The sequence below is a fragment of the Suricata suricatta genome, chromosome 8, assembly GCF_006229205.1.
Source record: "Suricata suricatta isolate VVHF042 chromosome 8, meerkat_22Aug2017_6uvM2_HiC, whole genome shotgun sequence".
NCBI lineage: Eukaryota > Metazoa > Chordata > Mammalia > Carnivora > Herpestidae > Suricata > Suricata suricatta.
Genome location: NC_043707.1, coordinates 120,473,064 through 120,491,596, shown reverse-complemented (window position 1 = coordinate 120,491,596; position 18,533 = coordinate 120,473,064).

Genomic DNA, 18,533 nt, shown 5'->3' with positions numbered 1-18,533 from the left:
AAAATAATATTAAAAAAAAGAAGAAGAAAAGGGAAAGTGAGATCAGTAATTTTCAAGAGTTGCCCTCTTAAATCTGAATGTCAAAAGCACAGTGGTGGGAGGTTCGTGAGAAGGGCGTCTTCGGAGAAGAATGTTGTTGGTAGTGAGGACTGAGCAAGGTTCTGGAGTCTGTAAAGCTTCTTCAAGGGTGATGAGCCCCCAGGGAAGGGAAGGGTGAGGAAGAGAGCAGCACCAGGCAGATGTTGGGCTGCTGGTACACCAGCAGAAGCCTCAGCTGATTCTTGGAAGCTGGATCCAAACGTTGAATTACGGTTCAGAACCATCTTAAACTGGGGCAAGGGCTGAACTTTTATACCCTCCTATGGGATAGTCATTGGATGTCACCACCTGGGAAGAGGACATGACCTTGGCAAGGCAGCTGTCTTCAGTCAAGGCCATCCCTGATGGCGTCTGACTGCTGAGGATTGCTGGCCACGTTCCTCCAGCTGAAAGCCCTTCGTTCCTGGCGGGGATTCTGGTCAGTGTGTCCCAGCACCTGCAGCTCAGATCCACACAGGGCTCTAGCCACAGTTAGTGTCCATCAGCACGGCGCGGGGGATAGGGGAGGGAAGGGAGGGAATGCATGCATTTTTAAAGGTTCATCTTATTGTTGGGGCGCCTGGCTGGCTCAGTTGGTGGAGCATGTGACTCTTGATCTCAGGGTCATGAGTTTGAGCCCCACTTTACTTAGAGTTTACTTTGAAACAAACAAATTAAAAAAACTTTCATCTTGTTGGAACAGGTGAGGTTTACTATCAGAAGCACATGGGTATAAGACTGGAACTTGTTTTTTGGGGTTTTTTTTCCGGTGTTAAAATGATAGTTTTCGGGGCACCTGGCTGGCTCAGTCAGTGGGGTGTGAGACTCTTGATCTCAGGGTCATGAGTTCGAGCCTCACATTGGGTGTAGAGATTACTTAAAATCTTCTTAAAAAGTGATATTTTTCTTAGTTATTGGTTTAAAGGATGGGGCCTTGGGGCACCTGGGTGGCTCAGTCGGTTGAGCATCCGGCTTTGGCTCAGGTCATGATCTCATGGTTGGTGGGTTCGAGCCCCGTGTCGGGCTCTGTGCTGATACCTAGCTCAGAGCCTAGAGCTTGCTTCAGATTCTGTGTCTCCCTCTCTCTCTGACCCTCCCCAGCTCACACTGTCTCTCTCTGTCTCTCAAAAATAAATTAAAAAAACATTAAAAAAAATTGTAAACAAAGAGTTTTTTTTTTAATCTTTAATGAAATCTTCCTAGAAAAACAAAGTTTTCAATGTTTTGCGTTAGGGTCTTTGATTAATTAAAATTAATCTTCTCAATATTAAAAGAGTTGTTTTGCCAACAACTATAAAACTCTCTGTATTTGCCTTTAGAATCTCTTAATGTCACATTAGCTAAATAGATAATTAAGATTATTAAGTTTTGTAATGATCTGTAATCCTACTTAGGCCTGTGCTTTAACATGTTCTGATATTTCTGACCACCTTCCTAAAGTTCAACTTCTAAATGAAGTGTTTTGTTTTCTTTACTAACTAGGCTTATTTGGTTTGTCAAATTATATGGGAAACATCATCAAATAAGTGATGCATAGTACCTCCGAGATGATACTGCACGGGGGAATGGTCTCACTGTTCCAGAAATTCCTAAGGTTTTGATATGTCCTGGCTTAATGTCCCCACTTGTAATGAGTGAAGTGTTGTGTGTCACGAAAGTACCCAAATTTCCTTGTCAACCGCATTGTAATGAACTCTAACCAACTGTTTAGCTGCTGGTCGGTTTGGAATCCCCTGTCATTTACAGTTGTTGTTTGGATCTGATGCTCTTGCAAGAGTGTCTTAGCTTTAAGGAGATTCATGGAGAGGACTCTTGACAAATCCAGCTCTCTGATAACCTCCGGAACCAGTGGGAAGACCGCATTCAAGCGGAATAAGAATAACGGGACAGGGATAACCGAGGAAGGGGGTTGTTTGATCAAAATCCCAAACGCCAAAGAAGATTCCCGAAATAACGACAAATGCATGTTCCTTTTGTATATTGGAGGAGACTTTGTTAGCAAGAGTGAAAGACGGGAAACAAAGGCTTCCAGGAGGGGCCTGAGCATCGAGCATCGATGGAGTGTTCACTTAAAGACCTTTCTGCCATCCAAGAGGTGTAAGCTGAAAACCTGCTTAAGCTCGCTGTGAACTCGCTTCACCATGCTGTTTTTGCTCGTGAACTTGTTAAAGCAGGTTTGGCATTAGCACTCTTCGGGGGAAGCCAAAAATATTCAGATGACAAAAACAGAATTCCGATGTGAAGAGACCCATGTGTCCTTGTTTCGGGAGATCCAGGCTTGGGAAAGAGCCCAGCGCTGCGGGCCGTGTGCAGCATCACTCCGTGCGGCGTGTTTGACTGTAATTCTTTCAAAAGTTAGTTCTTCTGGAGATTTTTCTTTGGAAGCTGCTCCCCTGGTATTTGGGATCAAAGTATTTGTGGAATAGATGAATTTGATGAGATGGGTAATCAGCATGAAGCCTTGTTACATTACGGGGCAGCAGAGCACTGCGGCTGGGGTAGTGTGGGGCCTCCCTGAGAGACCTCCAGGATTCTGGTTCAGTCCGGCCGCAGGACGCTCCAATAGAGGCAGACGGTTTTGGGGCGCGTGGCTGGCTCAGTAGGAAGAGCATAGGACTCTGGGTCTCGGGGTCATGAGTTCAAGCCCCATCTTGGGTATAGAATTTACTCAAAAACAAAGACAAACAGCCTCTAAGAGCTCTTAAAATTCAGTTTATTTCTTTGAGAGAGATGGCGAGTGAGGGAGGGGCAGAGAGAAAGAGGGAGGCACAGAATCTTCCCCAGCAGGCTCTGCACTTGTCAGCGAGGAAGCTGATGTGGGGCTTGATCTCGTGAAGTGTGAGATCATGACCTGAGCCAAAACCAAGAGTGGGATGCGTAACCGACTCAGCCACCTAGGCGCCCCAGCGTCTGAGAATTCAAAAAGGGAGCGTGCCTGGCAGTCCAGATTTGACTTGGTCTTTCCATTGTTCTACTAGGGGTGAGCAGCCTGAGCACTTACTGGCGGACCCTGTGACCACTGCAGGAAGAGCTGGAAGGCAGAGAACCAGGGCCGCAGGAGTAGAGAGGGAGACAGAATCAGAAGCAGGTTCCTCGCTGTCAGCTCAGAGCCCGATGCGGGGCTTGAACCCACGAACTGCAAGATCATGACCTGAGTGGAAGGCAGATGTTCAACAGACTGAGCCCCCCAGGCGCCCCCTTGAAGTGGTTTCTGGTAAAACATTATATCAGAAAGGTTAAAGGAGGTTCCTGGGGGACCAGTGGCTCCAGTTCCCCGCCGGCTGTGGGGCAGGTACCCTGGCTGTGCTTGGCAGTATGTCCATCTGCGGCCACCCCCATATGCGGCTCAGATTCCTCATGATTTTTACCCTGGGCTCTGGAAACAGACCCAGTGGTGAGATAGCTCGCCAGTGACTACCAGGCAGCTGGAGCCTCCGATTTGTCTAACGGAGGAACAAGCAAGGTGGGCATGGAGAGAGGAAGCAGCCAAACAAGATGCTGAGGATTTCGATTTTTTTATCAACTTCTGCAAATTTGCCAAAGAGTGACGCACATTCCAGGCTGCTGCTGTTGTAAAGGCATTGAGGGGGGCGGGGGCGCCTGGGTAGCTCACTTGGCTGAGCATCCGGCTTTGGCTCAGGTCGTCTCACGGTTCATGGGTTCGAGCCCCATGTCGGGCTCTGTGCTGATGGCTTGGAGCCCGGATCCTGCTTCAGATTCGGTACCTCCCTCTCTCTCTGACCTTCCCCTGCTCGTGCCGTCTCTCTCTGTCTCTCAAAAAAAAAAAAAAAAAAAGGGCATTGGTTTACTAAATGACCAAGGGGTTATCTCTTGAAAAGCCGAAAGGTTGGGGTGCCTGGGTGGCTCAGTCAGTTAAGCCCCTGACTCTTGATTTCAGTTCAGGTTATGATCTCCAGGGTTTATCTCAGTGCGGAGCCTGTTTGGGATTCTCTCCCTCCCCCTCTCTCTCTCTCTCTCTCTCTCTCTCTCTCCCTCCCTCTCTCTCTCTCTCTCTGCTCTTCCCTCACTCTTTCTCAAATAAATTTTAAAATACTTAAAAAAAAAAAGGCTCAAAGGTTTACCACCTTCAAACTGGTACACTGTGTAAAAGGACTACCGAGCTAGGACGTCCTGGGACGTCCTAAAGAGAATTTACGAATTGGGGGAAAAAGACCCAAAGGAATAAAAAACTCCCAAACTTCTGGAAGATGACATCCCAAAAGTAATTTTATAAACGTGTTGATTGTATTATTTTTATGATTCCTGTTTGAAACATTGCTGGTTCTCTAATGTTTGCTCTTTCAGATTTAAGAAAAAAATTTTTTTTGTCTTAACCTAGCTGTGACTTACAGAAATTTGTTAGAATATTCCTTGTAAACAAATACAAAATGTTTATCTTTCTTTCTCCCTACCCCATCGCTCCACAATTCGGAAACTCTCAGTGATTACTCTTTTATTCTCATGGCAACGTATGTACCTACATAAGCTCAGTGAGAATCTGTTCTCCTTCTGACCAGCACAGCTGGAAACGTTAGATTACCCAGACTTTGGCTGCAGTGTCGTATTTGAGAGAGACATGCATAGACCCACATGTGACAGCTTTCAGGAACTAAGGTTGACTTTATGCACCCACTGAACCCTTTGGAAGAAATGGCCTGGTTGCTTCCTTACAGGGTTCCCAGTAACCTTATGAGGCGAGTAAAGAAGGTCATTTTTTGGCGGGTACAGGGACCCCAGGATACTGTGGGGACCTTGAGAAGAGAAGAATTTACCTGACACTATAGGCATGGCAGGCAGAATCTGATGGCAAGTATTTGGCTTGGCTGCTCAGCCTTGATAAGCTGTTGAAAGTTCTGAAACTTGGGGCGCTGGCTTCAGCTCAGGTCATGATCTCACAGTTCATGGGTTCGAGCCCCGTGTCAGGCTCTGTGCTGACAGCTAGCTCAGAGCCTGGAGCCTGTCTTTGGATTCTGTGTCTCCCGCTCTCTCTGACCCTCCCCTGCTCATGCTGTCCCTCTCCTTCTCAAAAATAAATAAAACATTAAAAAAAGTTCTGAAATTCAGAAAAGTTCCAGCAAAGCAGTTTGAAACAAAACAAAAGACAAAACCCCCCTCATGGCCAGTCCCATTCTCGCTGCCCTTAGGTAAATAATTAGGCCAACTTTGTTAAAGCTGGACAAAATCAATTAGTCCTAATTTGCCTCTCTTTGGAAATGAGGGCGACGTTAGAGAAATCATGCTTCAGTAACACACCTTTGTAGACGTTAGATCAGCGGTGTGTGGTGTTTGTCCGTAAAGCGGGGCTGGACTCTGAATTCTGGTTTCCTCCAACATCTGGCTCTGACTCTGCAAACTAAGGTTTCCCGTCTTCTGTTCTCCTGACTTGGCATCACTGAGAGCTGAAACTGCCCTTTTTCCTGAAGGCCTGCAGACTGGGCGACTTGAGGTCACACGGCCCACGCCGGGACCGTCTTCATGCCTGGTGCTCGGCGGGCCACTCCGCTCACCAGAGACTTTTACATTGCGAACCGGGGAAATCTATCCAATTGCTACTGCCCTCCCTACGTCTGAAGACGCCCCAGGTCTGACATCTAGAACAACCTAGAGGCACCGAACCTGGGGCGGGGCGGGACTGGCGGGTACACTTTACCGTGACGCCAAAAACAGCTGGCCATCTTTGGTGTTTGTCTGTCCCTGTAGCACCTTTACAGGTTGGGTTGAAGCTTTTCTATGCATTCAGAGAAGGCCTCAGAAGCTGTCAGAACACTTTTAAATGAAATAATTCCTACATCTGGATTGCCACTAACAATTCAGAGTGACAAGAGGGTGGCGTTTGTGGTGGAAGTCACACTCAGCGTCCAATGCCTTGGGAATTCAATGGAAATCACATGCTTCCTGGAAAAATGAACCTTGTACTTGAATCTTTGATAAGGGGCCTGGGTGGCTCAGCCTGTCCCGTGTCTGACTCTTGGTTTCAGCTCAGGTTTCTTATGGTTTTGTGAGTTCAAGGCCCAGGTCAGGCTCTGGGCTGACAGCATGGAACTGGCTTGGGCTTCTCTGTCTCCCTCTCTCTCTGCCCCTCCCCCACTCATGCTGTTTCTGTCTCTAAACTTTAAAAAAATTAAATTAAAGTAAAAACTTTGGTAAAAATTTGCCAAGAGACCAACTTGGGAAAGAGGCTTGCCCTTGCCCTGCTTTGGGTAAGAACGGGCTCTGGAAGATGGCACGGGGTAGGCCGGCTGTGAAATATGTGGAGGGCACTTTTTATATTCTTCTCATGACTTAGGAGTTCCTGATGGAGCTCACATTAGGAAATCAGACTGAGGGGCGCCTGGGTGGCTCAGTCGGTTAAGCAGCCAATGTTGGCTCAGGTCGTGATCTCACGGTTCGTGGGTTCGAGCCCCACATTGGGCTCTGTGCTGACAGCTCGAAGCCTGGAGCCTGCTTCAGATTCTGTGTCTCCCTCTCTCTCTGCCCCTCCCCCACTCGTGCTCTGTTTCTCTCCTTCTCAAAAATAAACTAAAAAAAAATTAAAAAAAAGAAATCCGATCCTGTCAGGTACATTTAATCACTGGGAAATACTCCAAGTTTGCTTCTGGCAGGTTGACGTACCCCAAGACGTGCCCGTACACTGCCTGACCGTGCTGGAGACGCGCCACTGGAGACCTGGGAGAGTGGGCCCTTAGAGCTCCAATCCAGCCTCACTGGACGCGACCTCGTAGGAGGTGCTGCTGAGCATCGTTCTTCAGTGACCTTAAAGGGAATTAAGTGGATTCACCACCACACTGAGCCGGTTCCACAAGAATCCACAGGTTCCCGGCACCCTGTCAAGAACATCAAAAAGGATCCTGCTTGGACTAGTGACGGAACTGAAACTACTATTTCTGGGAGCTGGTCCCAAGAAATCAAAGGATATTTCTAAATACATAAAGTCTGGGGCGCCTGGGTGGCTCAGTCGGTTGAACATCCAGCTTCCGCTCAGGTCATGATCTCAAGGTTCGTGGGTTCGGGCCCCGCGTTGGGCTCTGTGCTGATGGCTAGCTCAGAGCCTGGAGCCTGTTTCAGATTCTGTGTCTCCTCCTCTCTCTGACCCTCCCCTGCTTGTGCTGTCTCTCTGTCTCTCAAATAAAAAACAGAAAAAAATTTAAAAAAATACATAAAGTTTCCATCCCTGATCTAACCCTGTTCCAGGTGGCAGTAACTAAAGTGACCATTGTCCCAATTCCCACCAGAGTGAGGGATGATCAAGACAGTGGGGACTGAAACCGTAGCCAACAGGACTGATAAGCGTAAGTGCAACCTTCACCCAGACCCTTCTGCTGGCCCTTAAATGCCCTCTCCTCCTCCAGGGAGGCAGACTTGAGCCTTGCCCTCCGTCTCTTCCTTGAGCTGCCTCTCCAATAAACCCTTTCTCTGCCGCACATTCGAGGTCTCAATGACTGGCTCTATTGTGCGTCAGGCAAATGAGCTTGGGTTTGGTTACACTTGGAACGTGATGATCGTCCTATAGCTCGATGACAAGTGGCTTGCAGAGCCACCTTTTAAAATATCAGCTTCAGTGAGGTATTATTTAGGTCATTAAAATTCACCCATAAAGGAAGGATAAGGTCAGCCAAGGTCTTCTGACTGGTTATAATAAGACTATACCGTATTTATACCTGCATTTACTTGTTAGATACATCATGTGTCCACTTACATATTTTAAATAGTTTTCTTTCCCCTTTTCCTCATTGTCGTGTATAGGCTCTGGTTAAATTTACCATTTAGTATGGGGGTCAGCACATTTTCTACAAGGAGACCACAAAACTATAAACGCCCTGTCCCCTCACCCCCACAAATGAGCCATGAGTCCATTTTTTGGAATCTGAGAGCTATTAAATGTTTGTTACAATGATTCCCCTCTGTGCCACAGATGGTGCGAACATGGCTAGGCACCAGTGGTGGGCAGCACAGCTCATTTCCCATTGTACGGTGGGGCCACAACTTACCTGTTTCCCACCCCTGAAGGGCATCTTGATGTCTTCCAGTTTTGACAATTATGAATAGAGCTGCTATAACCATTCATGTGCTGGTTTTTGTGTAGACCCAAGTTTTCGACTCATTTGAGTAAATACCAACACGAGGTGCTTGGTCGCTGGTTGGTAATCATGAGCACATTTAGGTTTGTGGGGAAGTGGCTTCCCTGCAGCAGTGAGTTCCTGCTGTTCCGCATCTCTGTCAGCATTTGGTGTTGTCAGTGTTTTGGATCTGGGCCATTCTGATAGGCTTGTATTGGTATCTCAGTCTTGTTTTACTTTGCATTTCCCTGGTGACACATGAGGTTGAACATCCCGTCATTGGCTGCTTTGCCATCTGTGTATCTTCTTTGGTGAAGTGTCTGTTCAGATCTTCTGCTTATTTTTTAATTGGGTGTTTGTTTTCTTACTGTTTTAAGAGTTATCTGTTTTGGATACAAGTCCTGTGTTGGATGTGTGTGTATTTTGCAAATATTTTCTTCGGGTTTGTCACTTGTCTTTTTACTCTCTTAGCAGAGAAGTTTTTCTCTGCCTTTCACACAGAAGTTTTAAAATTTTACTATTAATAAAGGCCAGTTGGCCAAAGTTTTTTCGTGAGTTATGCTATTAGTGTTATATCTAAAAAGTTATTGCCAAGGGGTGCCTGGTGGGCTCAGTGGGTGGAGCATGTGACTCAATCTCAGAGCTGTATGTTTGAGCCCCATGTTGGGTATAGAGATTACTTAAAACAAAAAGTCATAGCCAAATGCACGATCACCTAGACTTTATTCCTATCTTTGTAGCAGCTTTGTGTTCAATGTTCAGGTTTGTAATCCATTTTGAGTTAATTTTTTTGTGAAAAGTATAAGATCTGTGTCCAGATTCATTTTTGTTCATGTGGATACACATTTGTTCCAGCACCATCTGTTGACAAGGGCATTCTTTCTGTATTGAATTGTCTTTGCTCCTTTGCCAAATATCAGTTGACTATATTTGTGTGGGTCTATTTCTAGGCTCTCTATTCTGTTCCACTGATCTATTTTATGTTTTTGCCTTTTTTTTTTATTTTTTAGCCAGCACAACCCTATCTTGATCACTATGCTTATTGTCAGCCTTGAAGTTGGTTAGAATCAGTCCTCTGACTTTGTTCTTCTCCCTCAATATTGTATTGGCTATTCTTGTCCTCCCCCCCCCCACACCTTTCCATATAATTTTAAAAATCAGTTTGTTGATATCCACAAAATAATTTGCTGGGAGCTTGATTTGGTTTGTGCTGAATCTATGGCTAACTTTAAAAGAACTGACACCTTAATAATATTGAGTCCTTCTATCCATGAACATGGAATATCTCTCCATTTATTTAGATCTTTGACTTCTTCCACTGGATATCTTATACATATTCAGTTAGATTTATATACATTAGTATTCCATGGGGGGGTCCTAATGTAAGGGTTTTCTTTTTAATTTAAATTGTTCATTGCAATTGACTTTTATATATTAATCTTGTATCCTAGAGACAGCTTGATTTAGTGGCAGGAGTTTTTCTGTGAATTAAAAAAAATTTTTTTAACGTTTATTTTTGAGAGAGACATAGAGCATGAGCGGGGGACATTCAGAGAGAGAGGGAGACACAGAATCAGAAGCGGGCTCCAGGCTCTGAGCTGTCAGCACAGAGCCTGACATGGGACCTCAACCCACGAACTGCGAGATCATGACCTGAGCCAAAGTCGGCTGCTTAACCAATTGAGCCACCCAGGCGCCCCTAATTCTTTAGGACTTTTTACAAAGATCATATCATTTGTGAATGAAGACAGTTTTATTTCTCCCTTCTCAATCTGTGCCTTCTATTACTTAGGACTTCCCGCATGATGTTGAGTAGGAGTGGTGAGGGGATATCCTTGCCTTGTTGCTGATCTTGAGGGAAAGCATCTAGCTTCTCACCATTGAGTAAGATGTTAGCTGTAGGTCTTTTTGTAGATTTATCAAGTTGAGGAGGAACTTGTCTACTCTTTTTTTTTTTTTTTTTTTTGAGAGAGAATGAGAGAGAGCACAAGAAGGGAAAGGGCAGGAAGAGAGAGGGAGAGAGAGAATGCCAAGCAGGCTCTGCACTGTCAGCACAGAGCCTGATGTGGGGCTCAAACTCATGAGATGAGGGGCTTGAACGCATGAAATGCGAGATCATGACCTGAGCTGAAACGAAGAGTTGGACGCTTAACTGACTGAGCCACCCAGGTGCCCTGTACTCTTCTATTCCTAGTTGTCTGTGAGTTTTTGTCATGAATATTAAATTAAATGCTCTCTCTGCACCTATTGGTATGCTCATATCAGTTTTCTTCTTTAGCCTGTCATGTGATGGATTATTTTAATTGAATTTTGAATATTAAATAGCTTTGCATACATGGAATAGCTGTGGTATATAATTCTTTTAATAGAATATTGGATTCTATTTGCTACTATTTTGTTGAGGATTATTTATTATTTTTAGTTTTTTTAATGCTTTTTATTTATTTTTGAGAGGCAGAGAGAGACAGCATGAGCAGGGGAGGGACAGAGAGAGAGAGGGAGACACAGAATCTGAAACAGGCTCCAGGCTCTGAGCTGTCAGCACAGAGCCCGACGCTCGAACCCACCACCGTGAGATCGTGACCTGAGCCGAAGCCGGACGCTTAACTGACTGAGCCACCCAGGCGCCCCCGTTGAGGATTTTTGTATCTATGTTCATGAATATTGGTCTGCAGTTTTTCTTTCTTGCAATGTCTTTGCCTTGTTTTGGTATTGGGGTAATTTGGTCTCAGAAAATGAGTTAGGAAGCATTTCCTGAGCATCTCATTTCTAGAAGAGACTGAAAATTGGCATTTCTTTCTTTCTTTCCTTCTTCTTTTATAATGTTTTGTTTATTTTTGATACAGAGAGACACAGAGCATGAGAAGGGGAGGGGCAGAGAGAGAGAGGGAGACACAGAATCTGAAGCAAGCTCTGGGCTCGAACCCATGAATGTGAATGAGATCATGACCTGAGCCGAAGTCGGAGGCTTAACTGACTGAGCCACCCAGGTGCCCTTCTTTCTTAAGTGTTTGATAGAATCCCCCAGTGAACCGTCTGGGTATGGTGCTTTCTGTTTTGGAAGACTATTAATAATTGATTCAATTTCTTTGTTATAGGCCTATTCAGATTATTTCTATGTCAGTGTTGGTAAATTGTTTTTCAAGAAATTGTTCCATTTCATCTAGATTCTCAGATTTGTGGGGATAGTTGTTCATGATGTTCTTTATTGTCCTTTTAACGTCCCAGGATTGTAGTGATGGCTTTTTTTCATTTCTGATATTAATAGTTTGTGTCTTTTATTGGGTAGCCTGTCTAAAAGGTTATTAATTTAAAAAAATCATTTGATTTTTTTTCTCTACTGATTTTGTTTTTAATTTCATTTATTTCTGCTCTGATTTTACTACTTATTTCCTTCTGCTTACTTTGGAATTACTTTGTTCTTTTTCTAGTTTCATAAGGCAGAAGCTTGGATTATTAATTTTAAATCTTCTTTATAGACCTTTTCTTTTCTCTCTCTTTTCCAGTAGGCTCCATGCCCAATGTGGGGCTTGAACCCATGACCCTGAGATCAAGTCATATATGCCTCACCAACTGAGCCAGCCAGGCACCTCTCTTCTCTAGTAGGTGCATTTAACACTATAAATTTTCCTCTAAGGACTGCTTTTGCTGCATCTCGCACATTTTAAGTTTTATTTTCATTTGGTTCAAAATATTTCTCTTGAGACTTCTTTGACTCATGCATTATTCAGAACTGTGTTGTTTAGTCTCCAAGTATTTGCGGGGACTTCCTAGCTATTTTTCTGTTACTGATTTCTAATTTCATTCCATTGTGGTCTGAGAACACATTTAACATGATACCATTCTTTTAATTAAAAAAAAAAACGCAATTTATTTCTAGTTTAATTCCACTGTGGTCTGAGAACATATTTAAAGTGGTATCATCCTTTTCATTTAAAAAAATGCAAAAAAAAAAAAGACATTTTGTAGGGGTGAAGAGAGAGGACCCCAAGCAGGCTCTGTCCTGTGCTGTCAGTGCAGGGTCTGACATGGGGCCCAAACTCATGAACCATAAGATCATGACCTGAGCTGAAATCGAGTTCAACACTTAATTGCCGAGACACCCAGATGCCCCTCTTTCAAATTTTTTAAGGTGTGTTTTATGGCCCAGAATGTGGTCTATTATGGTGAATGTTAGATGTAAGCTTGGGAAGAATGTGTATTCTCTATTTTTAGGTGAAGGATTTTGTCCATTAGATTTAATTCGTTGATGATACTCTTCAGTTCGACTATGTCCCTACTGGTTTTCCACCTGCTGAATCTGTCACTGAGAGGGACATTGAAGTCTGCAACTGTGATAGTGGATCTGTCTCTTTCTCCTTGCAGCTCTAGGGACTTTCTACCCCATGTATGTGATGCTTTGTTGGGTACATCTATATGAAGGATTTTTACATCTTCTTAGAGAAGCAATTTCTTTGTGTTATTTAATCACTGATATCTGAAGTAGTTATTTTTAATTTTTTTCCAGTAAGGGGGGTTGTTTTGTTTGAAAATCATTTTATTTGGGGGGCACCTGGGTGGCTCAGTTGGTTAAGCGTCTGACTTTGGCTCAGGTCACGATCTTGCCATTCTTGAGTTCAAACCCCGTGTCAGGCTCTGTGCTGACAGCTCAGAGCCTGGAACCTGGTTTGGATCCTGTGTCTCCCTCTGCTTCTCCCTCACTCGTACTCTGTCTCTCTCTCTCTCTCTCTCTCTCAAAAAAAAAAAATTAAATTAAAAACTTAAAAAATCATTTTATTTTTCATCGTGATGTGTACTCCTTAATCCCCATCCCCTACTTCTCTCATCTCTTCTCCACCCACCTCCGCTCTGGTAAACATCCGTTTGTTTTCTATAGGTAAGAGTCTGTTTCTTGGTTTGTCTCCCTTTTCCTTTATTTTTTTAAATTCCACCTATGAGTGAGATAATATATTTGTCTTTTTCTGACTGACTTTGCTTAGCATTATACTCTCTAGCTCCATCCACTTCGTTGAAAATGGAAAAATTTCATTTTTTGTGGTCGAATATGTGTGTGTGCGTGCGTGCGTGCACGTGTGCGCACCACGTCTTTACCCATTCATCTACCGATGGATACTTGAGCTGCTTCCATAGCTTGGCTACTGTAAATAATGCTGCAATAAACATAGGGGTGCATGTATCCAGTAGTGTGATGATTGGATCATAGGGTAGTTTTAATTTTTTGAGGAACTTGCATACTGTTTTCCACGGTGGCTGCACCAATTTGTATCCTCACCAACAGTGCACAAAGTTCCTTTTTCTCCACATCCTCGCCAACGCTTGTTTCTTGTGTTTCTGAATTTAGCCATTCTGGCAGGTTTGAGGTGATAGGTCATTGTAGTTTTGATTTGTGTTTCCCTGATGATGAGTGATCTTGAGCATCCTTTCATGTGTCTATAGACCATATGGAGGTCTTCTTTGGAGATATGTCTGTTCATGTTTCCTGCTCATTTTTAATTGAATTATTTAGTTTTGGGGTATTGAGTTGTATTTTTTTTTTTAACTTTTAAAATGTTTTTTTTTATTTTTGAGAGACAGAGACAGCGTGAGCAGGGGAGGGTCAGAGAGAGAGAGGGAGATACAGAATCTGAAGCAGGCCCTAGGCTCTGAGCTAGCTGTCAGCACAGAGCCTGATGAGGGGCTCGAACCCACAAACTGTGAGATCATGACCTGAGTCAAAGCCGATGCTTAACTGACTGTGCCACCCAGGTGTCCCGAGTTGTATCAGTTTTTATAGATTTTGGATACTAACCCTTTATTGGATAATTTCAAATATATTGTTGCATTCTGTAGGTTACCTTTTGTCAATTGTTTCCTTTGCTGTATGGAAACTTTATATGTAGCCTCAGTAGTTTATTTTGCTTTCATTTCCCATGTCTGAGGAGACATTTAGAAAAATGTTGCTATGGCTAATGTCGGATTACTACTGCCTGTGCTCTTTTCAAGGATTTTTATGGTTTTAGGTCTCACATTTAGGTCTTTCATCCATTTTGAGTTTATATATTTATATATAGCATAGGAAAGTGGTCTAGAACTTTAACTGTGACTGTTCAGTTTTCCCAATACTATTTGCTGAAAAGACTTGTTCCCACTGTATACTCATTTACACCTCCTTTGTTAGCTGACCATAAAATTGTGGGTTTATTTCTGGGTTTTCCATTCTATTTGATTGAGCAATGTGTCTAATTTTTGGTGTAAATATAAATGGGATTAAAAAAATTTTTTTTTTTTTTTGAGACAGTGAGACAGAGCATTAGTGGGGAGGGGCAGAGAGGGAAACAGACTTAGAAGCAGGCTCCAGGCTCTGAGCTGTCAGCACAGAGCCCGACACAGGGCTCAAACCCAGGAACGTGAGATCATGACCTGAGCCGAAGTCGGAGGCTTAACTGAGCCCCCCAGGCACCCCATAAATGGGATTGTTTTAATTTCATTTTCTGCTGCTTCAATATTAGTGTATGGAAATCCAATATATTTCTGTACATCAATTTTGTATCCTGTGACTTTACTGAATTCACTTCTTGGCTCTTTTAGCTCTTTGGTGCAGTCTTTAGGGTAGTCTCTAGATTGTAACAGGTCATCTGTAAATATTTTACTCCTTCCTTACCAATTTGGATGCGTTTTATTTCTTAAAAAAATTTTTTTTAGGGGCGCCTGGGTGGCTCCGTTGGTTGAGCGTCTGACTTCGGCTCAGGTCATGATCCCACAGTCCGTGGGTTCAAGTCCCAAGTCAGGCTCTGTGCTGACAGCTCAGAGCCTGGAACCTGTTTCGGATTCTGTTTCTCCTCTCTCTCTCTGCCCCTCCCCCAGCCATTCTATGTCTCTATCAAAATAAAATAAAGACAAAAAAAAAATTTTTTTAATGTTTATTTTTGAGAGCAAGCGAGCAAGCAGTGGAGAGAGAGAGAGGGAAACACAGAATCCAAAGCAGGCTCCAGGCTCTGAGCTGTCAGCACAGAGCCCGATGCGGGGCTCAAACCCACGAACTGTGAGATCATGACCTGATGCTAACATTTTTGCATCAATATTCATGAGACATTGGCCTGTAGTTCCTTTTTGTGGCGTCTCTATCTGGTTTTGGTACCAGGGTCATATAAAGTGAATTTGGAAGTGTCCCTTCCTCTTGTATTTTTCACAATAGCTTGAGAATAGCTGAACTCTTCTTTAAATGTTTGGTAGGGTTCACCTGGAATGAAGGAATTGATCTAATTTATAATCGACCACATTTGTTGTTTTCTATTAGTTCTTTCGTTATGTTTTTGTCCCCCACTCTTCTGGGGTCGGGGAGGGCCAAGAGATTAAGAATGAACAAAAGGCCTGTGCGGATTTTGAGCATCCGACGAGGTACAGGAGCTTTGCATTCGGCTGCTTCCCCCTCTGGGGAAATCGCCTGTGGAGTGCACTTTTGCGGGCATCAGGGCACGTCTCCCCCTGCAGAAGCTGCAACGAGCCATCCTCCGCCTCCCTCCTTGGCATCTAGAATGTGGGATGCTGACCTGGGCTTGGATGAACGGGTACCCTGCAGGCCTGGATCAAACGATGGGACCGTTAAAATTGGTTCACAGTTGTAGGCTGGTGGCCCTGTCCTGCAGCAACTTAGAAATTGTTCTAGGAAAGCAGATGGTCTTAGAAGAATCCTGCATGATTTGAACCTAAATTCAAATTCTAATGTTGTAACTTCAAATCTTCATGTAATTATATCACAAGTGATAAAATTTTACAAGGATGAGAACCTGAGAAATCTAAAAATTAATCCTAGCTTTGTCATCAGCTGTGCTACACTGGGCAAACCACTGCACTTTTCTTGAGTTCTTGTGTTCACCTTTTAAAATGGGACTAGGTACAGAAAAGTACCTAGCTCTGAGTAGATGCAGGCAGACAAATGTATCAAATTCAGGGCCTTCCTCTTTCAGCTTCCTAAGGTCTTTCTCCCCTTGGGCCAAGGTACATGAAGCCAGGGAGGAAGGGCGAGCACTGCACTTTACCCTCAAGCCCGGTTATCGTGGGCCCTGTCGGCCTTCTCTAAGGGGTGGCAAGAGTGCTTTGCCAGTGAACACGGGCCCGGTGTCTGGCCCACGGAAGGCACTCAGTACTGACCCCGTCGTGAGCCCCGTCTATATACAACATGTCCCGAGAGGGGCCTTCTCCGTCTTTCCACACTCCTCCCAGGGCGTGGCACACAGAAGGCACACCTGCCAACATCATCCAGACACTGCGGGGACTGAACAGCACGCTGCCGTCTCTTCGCCTGCACCTGCACCGAAGAGTCCTGACCCCGGGGCGGTGAGAGAGCGAGACGCAGCAGGTGTGTGAAGTGCTTGCTCTGGTGCATGCCTGGCTTTCCATCTTTCTCTTGATTTTTAACATCAAGGAATTTAAAATTGTTGGGGGAAAACGACCGCCATTGCCTTCTACGCGCAAATGGAATCTCCATCCTTTACACTTTTACACGTGCTAATAAGTTCGTTTGCTTAGAACTAACGTGCCTGCAACATTTAAGTGAGTCCCTCCCAATGCTCATGTAGTTAAATGACGGTAAAATTATACAAACATGACGAAACTATGTTTAGAATATGGATGAACAGGAAGACAGCTTGGAAGGGGATTTGGAAAGAGCTGCTGTTAGGGATAGTAAAATTAAGTTGAATTCTGAAAAACTGGGCTTTAAAAAATTTTAACTTGTGAGAGGGAAAAAAAAGCCCAAAGAAATGTCCCCCTCTTTATAGCAATTAGGGAATGTTGGATTCTCGTCACCTACTGGAGACCAGTGTAAGATCTACGGCAGCGGGAATTCTGGCTGGGACATCATCGTCATGAGGCCCCAAGAATGGAGGAAAAGCTCTAGGGAGTCTGAGTGAGGTTCCAGCCCCTGAAATTCCAGGTTTCAAAACCCAACTCCCTCAACTTCGTCCCCCCATTTCTCAGGCTTCACGAACACCTCTGACAGCTCCTTTCCCCAGGTCACCTACTGAACCCTCTTCTGTTCCCTCCTGTCACCACTGCCTTTGTCCAGGCCCCACACCCCTGCAGTTACGGCTGGCCCTTAATGCAGGGATCAGAGGCACTATCCCCTTACAGTGAGGAGTCTGCGTGTAACTCGGTGCTCCCCAGACCACTAACAGTCTACTGTGACTGGCGATCAGCAAACACATACTTTATGTATTATATACTGAATTCACACAATAAACAAGCTAGAGAAAATGTTCAGAAATAAGAGAAACACTGAAGAGTCCTGTATCAAAACCCAGGCACTCGTGGACCGGCACAGTTCAAACCACGTCGCTCAAAGGTCAACCGTACTGCACCCCCCGGACTGCTGGGGCCGGGCGTCGGACTCCCACACTCCTGAGACCCACCTTGCAGCGCCTGGCTTTGCAACCTCACCCTCCTGTTTAAATACTCCGTGTTCCAATGTTTGCAGGACAAAGGCCAAATTCCTCCTCCTGGCATTGAAAGCACGGCGACCCGATCCATCTGCCAAACTGGCTTCGTAGGCCCTCTCGTCACACCCCACGCTCCCTGGGCACCTCGCCTTGTGCTTTCCCAACCCTGTGGCTTTGTGCAGTTTTTGTTGTTGTTTTATAGGAATGCCTCTCACCCTCTCATCTCTAGAGGTTTAGCCTACATGCTATCTCCTCGAGAGAGCTCTGAAGCCAGATGAAGTCACAACTCCGTCCTGAGTGCCCACTTTACCCTAGTGACGTCTACCATGTGCAGCCAGACCACAAACCCCAGTGGGGGCAGGGAACGCCTGACCCGGTCTTCCCACACCAGCTGTGGTCTACAGGGGTGGTGACAGGACAGCTCCCAGCACGTGCCGAGGCAGCCCTCGCCTCCTGAGCTTGCCGAGGCGTGTAACCAAGGCTTCTGGCTTCCTGCTTGCTCGGATGCCTCGGCGGTCCTTTCGGGGTGGAGCCCAGACCGGAAGCCCCGGTCCTCTGGTCCTTCCTTCAGAGCCGGCTCAGACAAGCAATGCAGGGAACAAAGGGGAACAAAGGTAATCTGGAGTTTCTCTTCCTGGATTTTGGTCAGTCCACACCGCTAGGCGATGAGGCATGCTGCGTCACGTTCACGGCGAGAAGCACAACGAACCGTCCAGAGGAGAGCGCTCTCTGTAGGTGAAGAAGCCATCTGGTGACGCTGAGTTCCCGGCTGACCAGTCTCTCACCGGCCTGGCCATTTAGAAGCTGAGAGCTAGGACTGTAAATTCCTAGGAAGTCGGCCTTTATTCTGTCGGCTGAGAAAAGTCCTTTCAGGAATAAAGGGGGGCTCCCTACCCACGCGTGGGCGACCTCCAGGAACAACACAGCGTGACACGCTGCAAAAAGAAGCTAGCAAGACAACTCAGGAAATGCAACTCGGATT